The sequence below is a fragment of the Sciurus vulgaris genome (assembly GCF_902686455.1).
Source record: "Sciurus vulgaris genome assembly, chromosome: 10".
NCBI classification, from domain to species: Eukaryota; Metazoa; Chordata; class Mammalia; order Rodentia; family Sciuridae; genus Sciurus; species Sciurus vulgaris.
The window spans coordinates 80,868,537-80,882,905 of NC_136470.1; the positions used below are offsets into that span (position 1 = coordinate 80,868,537).

Consider the following 14,369-nt stretch of genomic DNA (forward strand, 5'->3'; position numbering starts at 1 on the left):
TTGCATGACAGATAATACATGGTGGGCATTTGGATTTTCAACATCAGTAACAATACCCCTGTGGTCCCATGGTCAAAACTGGATATTTTCCCTTTATTTAACATGCGTTAAGTTTAGGACTGGCTGCCTATTGACTTAGTTTCCCTTGTGTATGCATTTGATTTGACCAGTGTGGTGGTTTTTAAAAATTTGGAGCAAACATTTAAAAGTCCCGCTGTTGTTATATAGCAAGTGACTGATAGAATGGGAATTTGAAATCTTCTGACTTATTCCCCAAGTGAGGGGGGTCTCCTGTTAATCTCTACTGAGGCTTGTGAGCAGGAAGAGCCCTGGACCTGGAGTCAGGAAACCTGGGATCTTGTCTTCTTGCAATTACTGACCCACCAGCTTGGTGACCTCCCTGGGCCTCAGCGTGATCATCTTTTACCCCATTGTGATCAATACCTTCTGGTTCCCAGAGAGTTGTTTGATCTACTGAGGGAAAAGAGTTTGCTCTTGTTATTACTTCCCCATCTTCTGTTCTTGTCTTTTCTCTCTTTCTCTCTAGGAGGAATTTGTCATTTATTGTTACACATTCGTGGTTCACTTTAGACTTACATGAGAAGGGAGCTACAGGGTCTCCCTTGCTTTCTCCTCTACTATGTCCTTTCCTGTGCTCTCTGAAGGTGCCTTCCTACCTTTCATCCTACATCCCCTGCTCTTATTGGGGTCCACAGCCACAAGCAAACACCTGCAGTGACGTCCAAGACACCCTAAAGTTGTAATAGCCCCCTAACATCAAAGAATTGCTGGCTGAATTATTGCCTATTGAGATACTCGGTGACTAAGGAATTGTGGTGTCATTAATATCCAGGCGATGCTAACAGGTTACTGGGCTGTCATGGTGGATTTCGTTTCTAGCAGTAATGTTCTTACAGAAAAAATTTGTAGTTCCGTGTTAAGTTTCGCTGTTTGGGGTGAAGAGTTCCATGGCATAGGCCCTTCTGGATCTGGAGGGGAGGTTAGGCGTTGATGCCAAGGAAGAGGAAAGGAGCACAAAGGAAGCATGGTGGATAGTGGAAAATCATGGACTTTGGGGTCTGGCAGACCTGAGTCTCTTAGGTGGGTTTAGACAAACAATCCTGAGTGTTTCCTTGTCAATAGAACAGGGATAAAAAGAATTTGTTTCATCTTAATTTCATAGCCCATTTTAGTTTTTAAAGATTTTGAAGGGAACATTAACTTCATAGGGTTGTTTTAAGGAGGAGTTAAGTGCACGAGTGTGTTAAATGAGCAGCATGGTATGTGAACTGCCCTTCCCTTCCATGTCTGTATTGGAGAGTCTTATTTTTCCCTCCTCCCTAAATAAGATTAATGTGCCAGCCTGGGAACAGAAGTAGAATAAAGTCCTCTGAGTAGGAGCTTGTGCAGTTCTTCATGCAGACATTTTGGCTCAACATATTCTTGAGCAGATATGGTAAAGCTCCTAGTGATTTTTTTTTTTTTCAAGTTTTATAAATAAACAAAAGCTAGATTTCCCAGGAAACTTAAAGAAGTTTCTTTTGCCTTTAATAGTTTCCTGGACATTTCAAAAAGTGTGGGATTGGCCAAGCAGGATGCTTATTCTGGCTACTCTGCAAACCCAACCTTCAGGAGGAAGAGAGCCTCCCACTTTACTGTGATTGCTTGCCCTGATTGAAAACCTCTTGCCTGGTTGGGTTATAGGAATTGAAATTAAGTCGACCATTTTCTTTTTTTCCTTTTTTTTTTTTTTTTGGTAACAGGGGTTAAATCCAGGGGCACTTAACCACTTAGCCACATCCCCAGCCATTTTTATTATTTATTTTGAGACAGAGCCTTGCTAAGTTGCTGAGGCTGGCTTTGAACTTGTGATTCTCCTGCCTCAGCCTCCCAAGCTGCTGAGATTACAGGTGCATCAGCATACCTGACTAAGCTGACATTTTGAATCTGATACTTATACTAGTAATTTTGACACAGCAAAGAAGTGAGGGAGATAATTTAGGAGAGTATGACCTGGAGATGGTTGGGGTATGTTGTTGTGGGAGAGTGTGGTGCTTCCACCCACAAGTGTGCCTGTGAGTTTCAGGATTATACTAGTCCTCCTGAGGTGGTGCTGGAGGTTGGGCACCTGCTGGTAAAATGAAGAAGGTGGGCCCTGGACCAGAAGTAAAAATATTAAGGGAAGACTTCCACTCCTCCAGGTTCCTTGACCTGAAGAGAAGTTGGTGCCATGCAGAGATTCCACATCAGGACCCTTGTTTCCTGCTTCTTTAGGTATCAGTGATTGGCCCCCAAAGTGGAGAAGGTTGGTGAACAAGGAGTTGCTGATGAGTGGGATGCTGAAAGAACCTTCTGAGCAAGACTGTGAAGAGCCTGGAAAGAATGTGCAAGGAGATGTTAGACAAAGAGATTTCATAACAATACCCTTTCTGTGTGTGATTAGGTTAGAAAAAGCCTAAAGGAAGTCTCCTTGAAGGAACAGCTGCCCTGTTAAGTAGGTGCATCCCTAGTTAGAATGCATGTTCTTTTGCTTGGGTGAGAGATGGAGAGCAGGGCTGCTGGGTATCAAGGAAAAGAGGGCTTCTTAAAGAACGGAGGGGGCTGGTGGGGAGTGGACCTTCAGTCCCAGTGTCAGGAGTAGAAGAAACTCTTAATTGCCTTTGCAGTTTATATTGTATATTAGGCACTGAAAGCTTATAAGATTCTGGCAACTTTTAAATGTTCCTGGGTTGTTGCTCCCATTTCCCCTTTGCCTTCCTATTGATATGGGTGATGAGAATCAATCAGGGCTGAGTCCCGTTTTCCCAGACGTTGAAGATTGAACACCTAAAAAACGCCACGGTGAGCGTAGAAAGCAAGTTTTATTTAAAGGATAGAACAGAGAGAGATTTCTTTGACCAGAAGGGGCCCTAGATCTGGGTATCCAAGGAAGTGAGGGTGTCCTGCCCCTTTTATAGATTTTAGATTTCCTTTGTTTTCTTCTCCCCTATCTTGCCTAGTGGCTCGTGACCAAAAGGTGGGAATAAAGCCTCTCTGTGTCTGCCCAAAGGGGCAGGAAAGGAGCTGCCTAGGAGGTACTTCATACTGCTCTGTAGGCCAGTAACCTTGGCAGATGGAGGAGGAGGGGAAGGGCTCTGGAGGTATTAGCATTTGATTTCCTAGCCTTTCAAATCAGCCCTCATCTTCCGGATCTGACCCAATCATTTATTATTTACACTGACTGTTCATTTATGTTCCTCAGATTCACTATTGTGCTGAGAGGTAAAGACCTCGGGAGAAGCCAGGTAGAGGGACTGGGGAGAAAGCTGAGGAAGACCACACTATACTCAAAAGCCAGGGGGAGGGAAGAGCCAGGATGGGGTAGAATGGGAAGAAGATCTTTCTGAGCAGAGGTGCTCACACCTGGATTGGGGTGGGGAAAGTGCCTGGGTATCTGGAGGGCCTGGGCTGGACCCTGAGAAGTGGGCAGTGGAGGAGTGGACAGTGGGGTTTCCCTCAGTGTGCTGAGAATTGTTAATGAGGTTTCCCTGATGTTCTAGGAAATGCAGCGTTTTCTCAAAATCACTGGGTATTTGTGACCTCCTATCTTGTATCATGTTGTCTTCAGCAAGTCACTTCCTCTCTCGAGCCTGTACTTTCCCGTCTGTAAAATGAGGAAACTGGGCTTTCTCTTTCCAGTCTGCGATTTTAGTATTCCATAAAAACGCATCTCTTTTCTTACTGTTATGGAAACATGTGTTACATACCTAAACTTTTGAAATTCTGGGTCAAATGTGGAGATTTGTTGTTGCAGTGGTTTGGGAACAATGATTTATTCTTTTTTTTTTTGGTGCTGGGGATTGAACCCAGGGCCTTGTGCTTACAGGGAAGCACTCTAACGACTGAGCTATCTCTCCAGCCCAATGATTTATTCTTGAAGGGAGTTTCTGGAAAGCAGTTTCTGTTCTCATTTGAGGAAGCCAGGATGTCATGTCCACATGACCCATGGGGAAACCCGGATCCCCTCCTGTGTCTCTCAGAAGGGTAACTCCAGGGGAGCTTTGACCCTGTTGGGTGGTTGGTCACCTGGCCCCCGCTGCCCTGGTGTGACATCACTGTGCTGTGGCCCAGCAGAGTGTAACTGCAGTGTGGATGGCATCAGGAGCCCCCCTCCTACCACCAGCAGTTTACACTGAAGGTGACAGCCAAATATCGGGCAAATTAAGTAGGACACCAAATGGGAAATTCATCTTAATCTTCTTTAAATACTTACTGCTCATTTGCCAAGGTTCTAAGTAATGCAATTTCGAAGGTTCAGAGGTGTCTAATACAATTTTCCCCCTCTGTACATAATTCTATGCCCATTGTGTAACACTATTAGAAACATTAGGGTAATTATAGATCTATGTTCTGCTTCTGGATTGCTGTAATATTAGCCCCGAGTCAGCCTGTACTGGCCATATTAATAAGCAGTGACTGAGAATTAACAAGAATTTAGCAGACTCCTTAATTAAGATTCCTGCCCACCGCCCCCGCCAAAAGCCTTTGTCCCTGGTAGTCATGGGTAACACAGGCAGGCAGGGTGCAACGTGGGGATGAGCTCTGGGTTTAGAAACCCAGGTCCTAGATCTTCATCTGTAAAATGGGGACAGAATTATCTGAATTCCTAGGCACTGGTGGATGTCAGGACCAGTGAGCTGAAGATGGATGAGTATGAGAGGCAAGGGTTGCTATTTAGCACAATTCCTACGTGGGCATCAGGAGCTGCCACTGCCACGGTGCTTCCTGGCAGTCTTCATGGGTATGTTTTGTGGAATAGAAATGTGATACTTAATTTTGGGGGTAATAATGATTGTATTTCCTTGACACTTGATAGAGTATGAAATGCTTTTACCCATAAATCCTGTGAAATAAGTTAGTTCGTTTCCTCTCATTCTTCAGTCCAAGCAATTAACATGCAAATGGATTAAATAATATGCCTAAAATCCAATTAAACTGTTTGAAAATAATCTGCTGTAACTTCTGGTTTGTGTTCACAGCATCTTGAGTTTTTCCTTTTCTCATATATCACATTTTACCATGGAAAGGGCTTCCTGTCACCTCTGTAACAACAATAATAGCTGAATTTCTCGATGCCTGGTCTATGCCAGCACAATTTACAGATGATGACACTGAGCTAGAGATGTTACAAGTTCCTTGGGGGATTGGTTCCTGGACTCCTGGGGATACCAAAATCTGTGGCTGCTCAAGCCCCATACATATAAAGTCCTAGTGTCTGCATATAACCTGCACACATCCTTCCTGTACTTAAGTCATCTCTAGGTTACTTACAATAGCTAATGCAATAGAGTGCCACCTGAGGAGTTATACTGTATTGTTCAGGGAGTAATGCCAAGAAAAAGCAGTCTGGACATGTTTAGTATGGGTGCATTTTTTTCCCCAAGCAGTTTTGGCTGAATCCATGAAGGTGGACCCCAAAGATTCAGAGGGCTCACTGTCACTTGCTGGAGGTCACACATCTACTGTGCAGACCCAGTTGGGCTTTTCCTGTCTTACCTAGTAACAACAATGGCAGCAAGAGGATGGGCATTTTGACTACTAGGTGCCAGGCACCCTGTGCAGCAGTATCAGTCGGACCTCCTTTGGGGTCCCACTTGCCTGTGAAGGGAAGCTCCCGAAGGTGTTCTGCAGGTGGCGGCTCCTGCCATCCCTCCTTGCTCACAGGGGATTCTCACGTGCCCGCCTTCTGCTTTCTCCTACTGGTTTGGAAATAGCAAAAGTCAGTATTTCTTATGACGTTGTGTTTGCCCTCCGTCTGTCACATCTGCTGTTCTAATCCAGATGTTATAAATCATCTGTCTGCAGCCTGAGGTTGGCTTGCAACCCTGCCTTGTTTGCAGTCATTGTATTAAAACAAACACATGAATTAGATGGCAACATTTAAAATTTTAGGTGACTCTGTGAAAGTCTGGATTTATCATTTGTCATGAAAAATAATGGCAGTGTGAGGTCCATTTATTGATGACCTGGCACAAACCTGCTCCCTTTAGACTGGAGATGACCTTTATTTTTTCTCCTGGTCTCTTTTTTTTCCTTTTCCCACCTAACTACCAGTCTGAGTGAGGCCCCTAGGAGGGTCATTTTGTTTAGATAGAAAAATAAATAAATCATGGTACGGAGAAGAAATTCAGCCAATGTATGCAGAATTCAGTTCAAGTAGGAAACTTAGAGAAATAGGCTGTTTGATAAGAGAATATTTGCTATTTGTGAGGTGAATTACTCTTGTGGTATTTTTGTACAGATGGGCGTTTTAGGCTTAATCATTACGTAGGGGAAGAAGGGTTTTTTTTACCTCTAACTTGAGGATCTGTGACTCATAAGAATTAAAAGGTGACATGCTCTAAACCTCCTCCTGGGGTGCCTAGATTGAACCAGAGCCTACTACTGAGTTACACCCTCTAGCCCTCAGACCTTCTCTTGACAAAATTACTTTTATTGTACTACCCAACATTTGAGAATATGAAAAAAATAGTATTTTCTCTAAAATAAGCCATGTATCCCGGGAGTTAAATGAGATGATGTGTATGAAAGCACTTTATATGTTGTTGGGTATTCAGTCAGTGAGTTACTTGAAGATGTTTTGAGAGCATTATCACCTGCGTTCTCTCAGGCTTACGATAGACTTTTTTGAACCTTTGCCTTATGCCACTTTGTCCCTGTCTTGAGAAGTCACTTAATGCCCTGAGCCTTTTCTATACACGCGTGTATGGCCAGTATTATCTCCCAGCACTAGGTACAGTGCCTAGCGTAAAGAAGGTGCTCATATGTTGGATAAATGAACAAATAAATATGGAGATTTTTGCAACTTTATTGAGTTAACGTACAGAAAACATCAAGCAGAGTGTCAGCAGGTTAGACAGTTTGTTAGGGTTTTTTTCTTTTCTCTTTTTTTTTGTGGAGCTGGGACTTAAACTCAGAGCCTCATACATCCTATGTACAAGCTCTGTCTATCACTGAACTATGCCCTAGGCCCCAGTTTGCAATTTTTTTAGTAATAGATTGTTTTCTAGAACTTTCTCCTGTACATAGGCTGGGGGATGAATTCCACTCTTGACTAAAGGGAACTGAGGGCTGGCCAGTGTGCTGGCAGGTGACAGAGGCCACAGGGCTCCAGCTATGTGTGAGACACTGGGAGGAGAAAGAAAAACCAGGGAGCTGCCCTGCTGCTGCCTTCTTTTCTGTTTCTGCTCTCTCCCCTCTGCAGCCTGGCTAGCCAGGTGCACCTTATTAGGAAGGAGCAAGAGGAGTTCAGATGTATGGAACTTGAAACTTGGTGATTAGGACTATTGGAAACGATGCAGTGTGCAGTCTATCAAGGCTGTTAGCCATCAGCAGTCTCAACACGTTTTTCTAATGCTTTGTAGAGAGGAAGAAAGAGCAAAGATCCCGGACTTCGGAGTTGGACCATCCTTGGTCATAATCCCTGCTCCACCTTTTCCTGTTTAACTCTTGTCGTATGTCTTAACATCCTTGACATGATGCAATTCACTAGTTATTTGCAAGGTTTAAGGTAAGCATAAAACATTCTTAGCCTGATACCTGACACGTGTTGGGTACGGCACTGGCAGCTATTGTTGTTACTGACAGGAACATGGAAGCCCAGAGGTGGGAGTGGCTGGTCAAAGCTACCAGCCACAGGGTGCATTGCTAGGGCTGGTGCTGACGCTGAAGCCTCCTGACGTGGCCTGTGGCCTCTGACCCTGGCCCTCTGATATGGGCCTGAGGTCCCCTGACACTGATCTGTGGTAGGGAGGAGAAAATGGAGCTGGGGACATGTATATTTATTTTTGTTGAAGACTGAGTGCCCTCTTTGGGGAGTGAGCTAAAATCTTGAGTTTAGGAAGATCAAAGTAAGACCTTATCTACTTACTTGAGATAAAATGACTCAATTAATTCAAACAGGAAACTTCTGGAGGAACTTCGTACAAGTCAGAACATGACGTGTGCTTTGTATGGTAAATAAATCTCTGGTTTAGTCTTCCCCTAAGAGATATTCTTCTTTTTGTGTGATAAACTGGTAAGAAATGATAAAAAAACAACAGAAAAAAACCCTCTAACAATGCAACAAGTTTAGGCCTGGTGAGAGGGTATCACCATCATTTTTTCCCACTCAACACATGAGTTCTTATTATCAATATTGAAAATGATCATCTTTTCTCCCTCTCCCTGTTGCTCTGCTTGGACCTGAGATTTAGGACTCCTGAGAAGCATGCGTACATATCTTGTATGAGTATCCACCTGCTGTGGGAGGATGTGAAGATGGCCCTTATGACTTAATGCTATATTTTTATAGCATAAATAATTTTTTTGTTGAAATTCACTTGTTTCAAAGGTTTTTACAAGATAGAATAATCACTTGACTTCATGGCTTTTAGAATTTATGAATTTGTACCTGTTTAGTCTGGTAGAAACATTGTATGCCAATTAATAACTTTATAGGTAGTTTGTTTTCTTTCTTTCTTTCTTCTTTTCCCTGTAGTCATTGCTTACAGAACAGAATAGAAAATTATCATGCAGGAAAGATCAGATTTACCTTTTGTCATGATGTCCCATCAGGCATTCAAGACTAAGCCCACCAGCCTGTAAAACTACCCAGGGTTCTTTAAAGGATATGTAGAAACGTTTTGTTTATCAAGTTTCTTGAAATTCTAAAACTTACACAGCCCCTGATTTCCCTAAGAACACAGAGCCGAAAACACCAGAAAAAACAAACAAACAAACTTTTTTTGTCCTTTTTTTTTCTGTTGGCGTTTCCTCAGGTGCTGTGCTCTGTGAAAATAGACTGTCCACAGGAGGATGGGAATGTTTGTTTGTTTGCACCTTGCTTACTCTCAACAAGCAATTTTTCCATATGGCTTGATCCTCGTGCCTGTGCTGTAAGGGAGGCAGAATATGCCTCAGTTTTTTATTCCAAGGAGGCACTTTTCCAGAAATCCCTGAAGGATGTCAAGAAAAGTTTGCTGTTAGTTCTTGTTTCTGTGTATTCTGGGAAGAAACAAAAGGGAAAGGAATTGTTTTTCTGACTCATTGTGGTTTCAGAAGTAACATAAGACATTTCTTGTTTCTCGAAGTTTGTCCTTAATGGAGGAGACATTTCTGAATTTTACCCTGGGATTTTCTTGGGCATTTCTTCCTCACTGAATAACATTTTTATGATTTTTATCTTCTTAAACTTAGCACTGACTCTCTGGATGTGGGTGTTCAGGACCTTAACTCTTCCTGTTGGAAGTCTTTGGACTGGTTCTAATCCTAGGACTGATAGAAGTGATTTCTAATTGTGGATGAAAATTTTTATTATAACATTTTACTGTTATGTCACAGGTTGCAAATGATGCACAAAATTTCTTTCAGGTCTGTACTCTGAATGCATTGTTTTTTTTTTTTTTTTCCCTCCCTGTTTTGTACTTTGGGTGGTGGTTTTGGCTTGGGCTTGGGGCACCCTGGTTCACAACTCCGACAACTGTGTGTGAACATGTTTCTTTATCTTTCTGTGATAAATTCCGAGGTCAGGGCAGATGTCCTATAATTCCCCTACAGGCTGTGGCCTCAATAAAAGCTTCTGGGGGGGTGGGAGGGGTTAGAGTTAGGGTTAGGGAGGGGGGCAAGAATGGAGGAAGGAAGGACTGTATAGAGGGAAAAGGGGGGGGTGGGGCGAAGGGAAAAAATAACAGAATGAATCAAACAACATTGCTCTATGTAAATTTATGATTACACAAATGGTATGCCTTAACACCATGTACAAACAGAGAAACAACATGTATCCCATTTGTTTACAATAAAAGAAAAGAAAAGAAAAGAAAAGCTTCTGGGGCTAGTCACAACAACAAAAACATTTTCAAAAAGTCACAACAGTTTTTTTTTTTTTTTTTTTTTTAAGAATAACATCTATTAATTAAAAATTAAGTACAAAATTGGAGATTCAGAGCTAAGCATACTCTTAAAATAACCAATCCCCTGACTTTTCTTCTACGGGCCCAGCAGTCTGAATCTTTGCATTCCAGCCATTCCAAGCTACTTGCTGGTGTTGGTTCTTACAGGTTTCAGTGCCTTAGCTTGCTTGTAGTTTTCCTTCTTTGTGTATTATAAGTGACCTCAGGGTTCAGCCCCCAAACCATCTTAATGGAGACCTCTTAGCCCTTTAGTCAGGATTCCCGTGCCTGAATTGAATGGAGCGGGTGTGTGCCTGTTAAATAGTAAATATATACTAATTTTTCTGCCTGCTGACTTCTTTACAGGACTGCAGGCTTGCTGAAGGCAGGGACTTGTAGGCTTCTGCCCTGCTCCTTGCAGTAGCTCTCTCCCTGTCATTCCCTGTGAAGGGCAAGAGCTGCACCGTGTTAGTGTGAGCCACTTCTCTAGGTTTCAGACAGCTTAGATTCTGCAGTTCACAGGGCAGAGAGGGTAGCACCTTATTCTTTGTATCACTACCTGCTGAAAGAAGCAAGAATTAACATTTTAGGAAATATCTTTGCAAAGAGGGGAGGGACATAAGAAATAATAAAAGTGTTTCAAGTGAAATAATTAATATAAATTGCTTAATACTTGTCTCACACTCAGTGAGCTCACTAAATGGGAGAGGCATGATCACCTGCTGATGCCTTAAGAATTGTCCTGTGTGCTGGGCACAGGCCCTCTAACTTAAATACAGCAAACAGTCTCTGAACTCAGAAGACTGCATAAGTCAACCCAATGATCATCAATCCTAAAGGAAGTCACTATATTTTGTGGACAGGATTTTTTATGGGTTCTTCAGAGATGTGAAGACATCTCTGAAGACACACTCATGCTTACATGAGTTTTATTTCTTTATCACATGGAATTTACTTGCACTTCCAAGATGTTTTACTCTTTTAACCTCCTTATAGTTAATGGTTCTCAAGTCTTCCCTGGGAATCTGAACTTTGACCTCTGAACGTATTTCTTTGGTTTAGTCATTACTTAACAGATTTAGAATCAGACTCTGTCAGGGTAATAATCTTTCATTGTAATTTAATGAATTCAGATGTACAGTGCTGTCCCCAGAGGTACAAACCTGATTGCTAGTTTCCTTCTGTTTTTGTATGACCCCAATCTGGGAGGTTACCGGTGAGTGAATGGTGATGATACTTATTCCTGGAGTTCAAAGGGATGAGACTTCTCCAGAGCAGAGCAGCAGCATTGGAACCCTACTTGGCTCCAGATAAGCAATGTAAATAAAGCTTTGCGTGCTCTGCCCCTAGCAAATACTCGCTGCCTTTAAGTCCCCTGTTGCCTAGCTCATACATGACCCTTGGACAGCACCTTCACCAGGGAGCTTGGTAGAAAGCCTTTCTGGCACCACACAAGCCCAACTGAACAGCAGCTGGGTTTCAGCAAGATCCTGAGGTGGTTCAAAAGCACATTCAGGTTTGAGAAACATTGTTCATTCTAGAACCACAGAATGAGAACAATGTTAGCATTTGAAAAATACGCTGCATTTTATTTCAGCTTAAAATTCAAACAGCCTATTAGTGAAATGGATTTTTTTTTTTTTTTTTGGACTAAACTAACATTTAAAACTTTTATTTTGGAGAACTTTAAACATGTGAAAGTAGAGAGACTAGTATAGTGAACCCCCCTGTCCCTGTTACTTAGCTTCAACACTTACCAACTTAGGTCTAATTTTTATCTATAACTCCTTTCATACCCTGGATTAGGGAAAGCCAACCCAAGACATAATGTATCTCCAACTATATCTTTTTTTAGCTAATTATGGTGAAATGCACATACCATTAAATTTATCATCTTAGCCATTTCTGAGCATACCATTTACATTCACAATCTGAAGAATTCTTTTCATCCTGTAAAACTAAATTCTATAAATATTAAGAGACTTCTCTTTCCTTTCTTAACATAACCACAGCACCATTATCACACCTCAAAAAAGTTAGTATTAATTCAGTGATACTAAATGTCTGCTTGATGTTCAGATTTCCTACAGTGAAGTTTAGCTTAAAGAAAACGGTATGGAGTTCACCATCTTCTTTTTGTGAGCTGGTGGCCTTGTTTGTACAGTGATGAATCCGGAGACAGTGGTGAGTCAGGGCTTTTCTCCTTTCCCTATTCCGCTGCCTGACTGGGTTTTGTATGACTCCTTTGTCATTTTCAGTCTTCAACTTTCAGGAATGAGAGTTTGTCAGTAGGAAGAGCATGAACTGTTGAATCAGAACTAACTCTGAGTTAGTCATGGCTTCTTAGAATGAGGGTAGGTATTTACTCATCATTTCATGCACAAGGTGACTATGAGCATTGAATTAAATTGGAATACCACATGGCAATTAGAATTGGTTATCTGGGTTACATTTCCAACATTTGTAGATTTCAAAAATACAAAGTTTAGTAAAACATATTCTAGAAGGATTTGTACCCCAAGACAACCCCTATTGATGTTAAATATTAATATAGATTCTTTATGAACACATACAAGAAGTGAAAGTATGAAACTGCTTGAGATGACGCCCACACATTTCAGGATGATAATCGCCTCTCTAATGACAGAAACTTGAAGGAAATGTAAAGTGTCAGGGTGTGCTAAACCTGATTGATGCATAATTGGGCACATATGGTATTTCTGCTGTTATGTTTGGGAGTACTTCAAATGAAATGCTTTTCAAGAACTCGTTAGTTTTGTTTGTTTGTTTGTTCATGCATGCTGGGGTTTGAACCCAGGTCTTTCGAGCATGCTTGGCAAGCTCTTTACCACTGAGCCATGTCTTCATTCCCTCGTTTGTTTTTGTTATGATTTTTGGTTTTATTTTCTGAAAAACTGGTCAATATCAATTTATATGATGACATTTTGTAAACTGGAGTCCTCAAAAATGTTAGTGTGGTTTATTTATGCCCCCAACTTATCACAAAAATTGGAGACTGTGTAAAAATATTATGAAAATAATTTAACTGGTAGGGTTAAAGACTTATAAAAAATAGTTAATAGGAGCCACTTGTGAAGTGTGTGGGTTTGTCCAAAATTGGAGTTAGAATGGTATTAATCCTCACCTACCCTGCTTACTTATCTCTGTAGACTCAGTTTGCAAAGTTCCAGAGAATTTTAATGGCGGACCAAGGTCAGTTCTGTTGGTATTGGAATTTATGGTTCTGCTGCTTCCAAGGAAGATTTGAAGTAGCAACATCCCAGCTTGCTGTGGCCTTGTGGCCTTTAAAGCATCTTACCCTCAGAGCCTACATGCAGCTTTGTCATTTGTTCCTGTCCTATCTCTAGACAGCTCTGCTTCTAAGCCATCTGAGGCTGATGGTGGTGTCTGAAAGATCACTGAGCAGGAGATTTGCAGGGGCCCCTTGGAGGATGGTTGTGGGCTTAATTACCTTTCCCTTTAGGAAGGCCTTCCTCCCTTCAGAGTCTTCCTGCTGTGCATGCCAAGGCAACTGATCAGTGCTCTCATTATAATAATCCTTGCCTAGAGGGTGTACTAAAGGTCACAAATATGATATTTATTCATGAGTACAGAACTGAAACCAATCACTGTGGATGTTCTTTCTGGCGACGGGGAAGACTTGGACTTTTAAACCAAAGAGCACACACGGGGGGCGAGGAGCAGAAGAATTGTTAATTAAGCCGCGTTGACAAAAATGATCAAGTGTGTGTTGCGAAGAGTTTAAATAACGTGCTATTTGTCCAGCATCAAGGTCTCTTAGTGGTGGGTGTTATCTGGTTAGTGACAAAATTGTGCTTCTAGCTGCAGTCACCTGAAGACAGCCCCAAGAACTGCCTCTGGTCTAATCTAACCCTTGCTACTATGATTTTATTTCCCTCACAGAACTTATTTTTGTCTCCTTAATCATATTTATTGCTCTTATCTCAACTCTCAACTATCTCTAATCTTCTAGAAACATACATAATTATCTTTTAAGGGTCTGTATCGTGCCAGATGTAGCGGAAGAATTGCTTCCTGGCTCTTGCATGACACTAAATCTTTTTGTCTCAGGTTTTACCTCCTTGGAATAGGAATGATACCCTGTCCTTTCCTATCTCCGAATGATTCATGGATTTGTCCTTTCATTCAGATGTTCATTAGACTTTTATCAAGCTCCTCATGCCTAGGTGGCATGGTGAGGAAGGCAGTCTTGGGTTGGGGAGACATGTACACACATGCATGTGCCGAGAGCAAGAGCGGCTCAGTTCAAGCTCACAGCTGTTCTTGGCTTTGATCAGGATGGAACAGCAGTCCCATGGACCTCTATTTACCTCAACCCCCAACCTGTTGTAGTTTGCTTTAATTGTTGCATGTAGTTAAAAGGGAGTGAGGAGTAGTGCAGCATCAAAGTTTTGTTGTGTTTGGATGATGGAGAAGTGA

The 14,369-nt window shown here is 41.9% G+C and overlaps 1 protein-coding gene across 6 annotated transcripts in view; it reads left to right on the plus strand.

The window, feature by feature from the left end:
• MB21D2 (Mab-21 domain containing 2) overlaps positions 1-14,369 on the plus strand; it is a 110,872-nt gene that overhangs the window by 15,375 nt on the left and 81,128 nt on the right. The gene's annotated exons all lie outside the window — the stretch shown is intronic.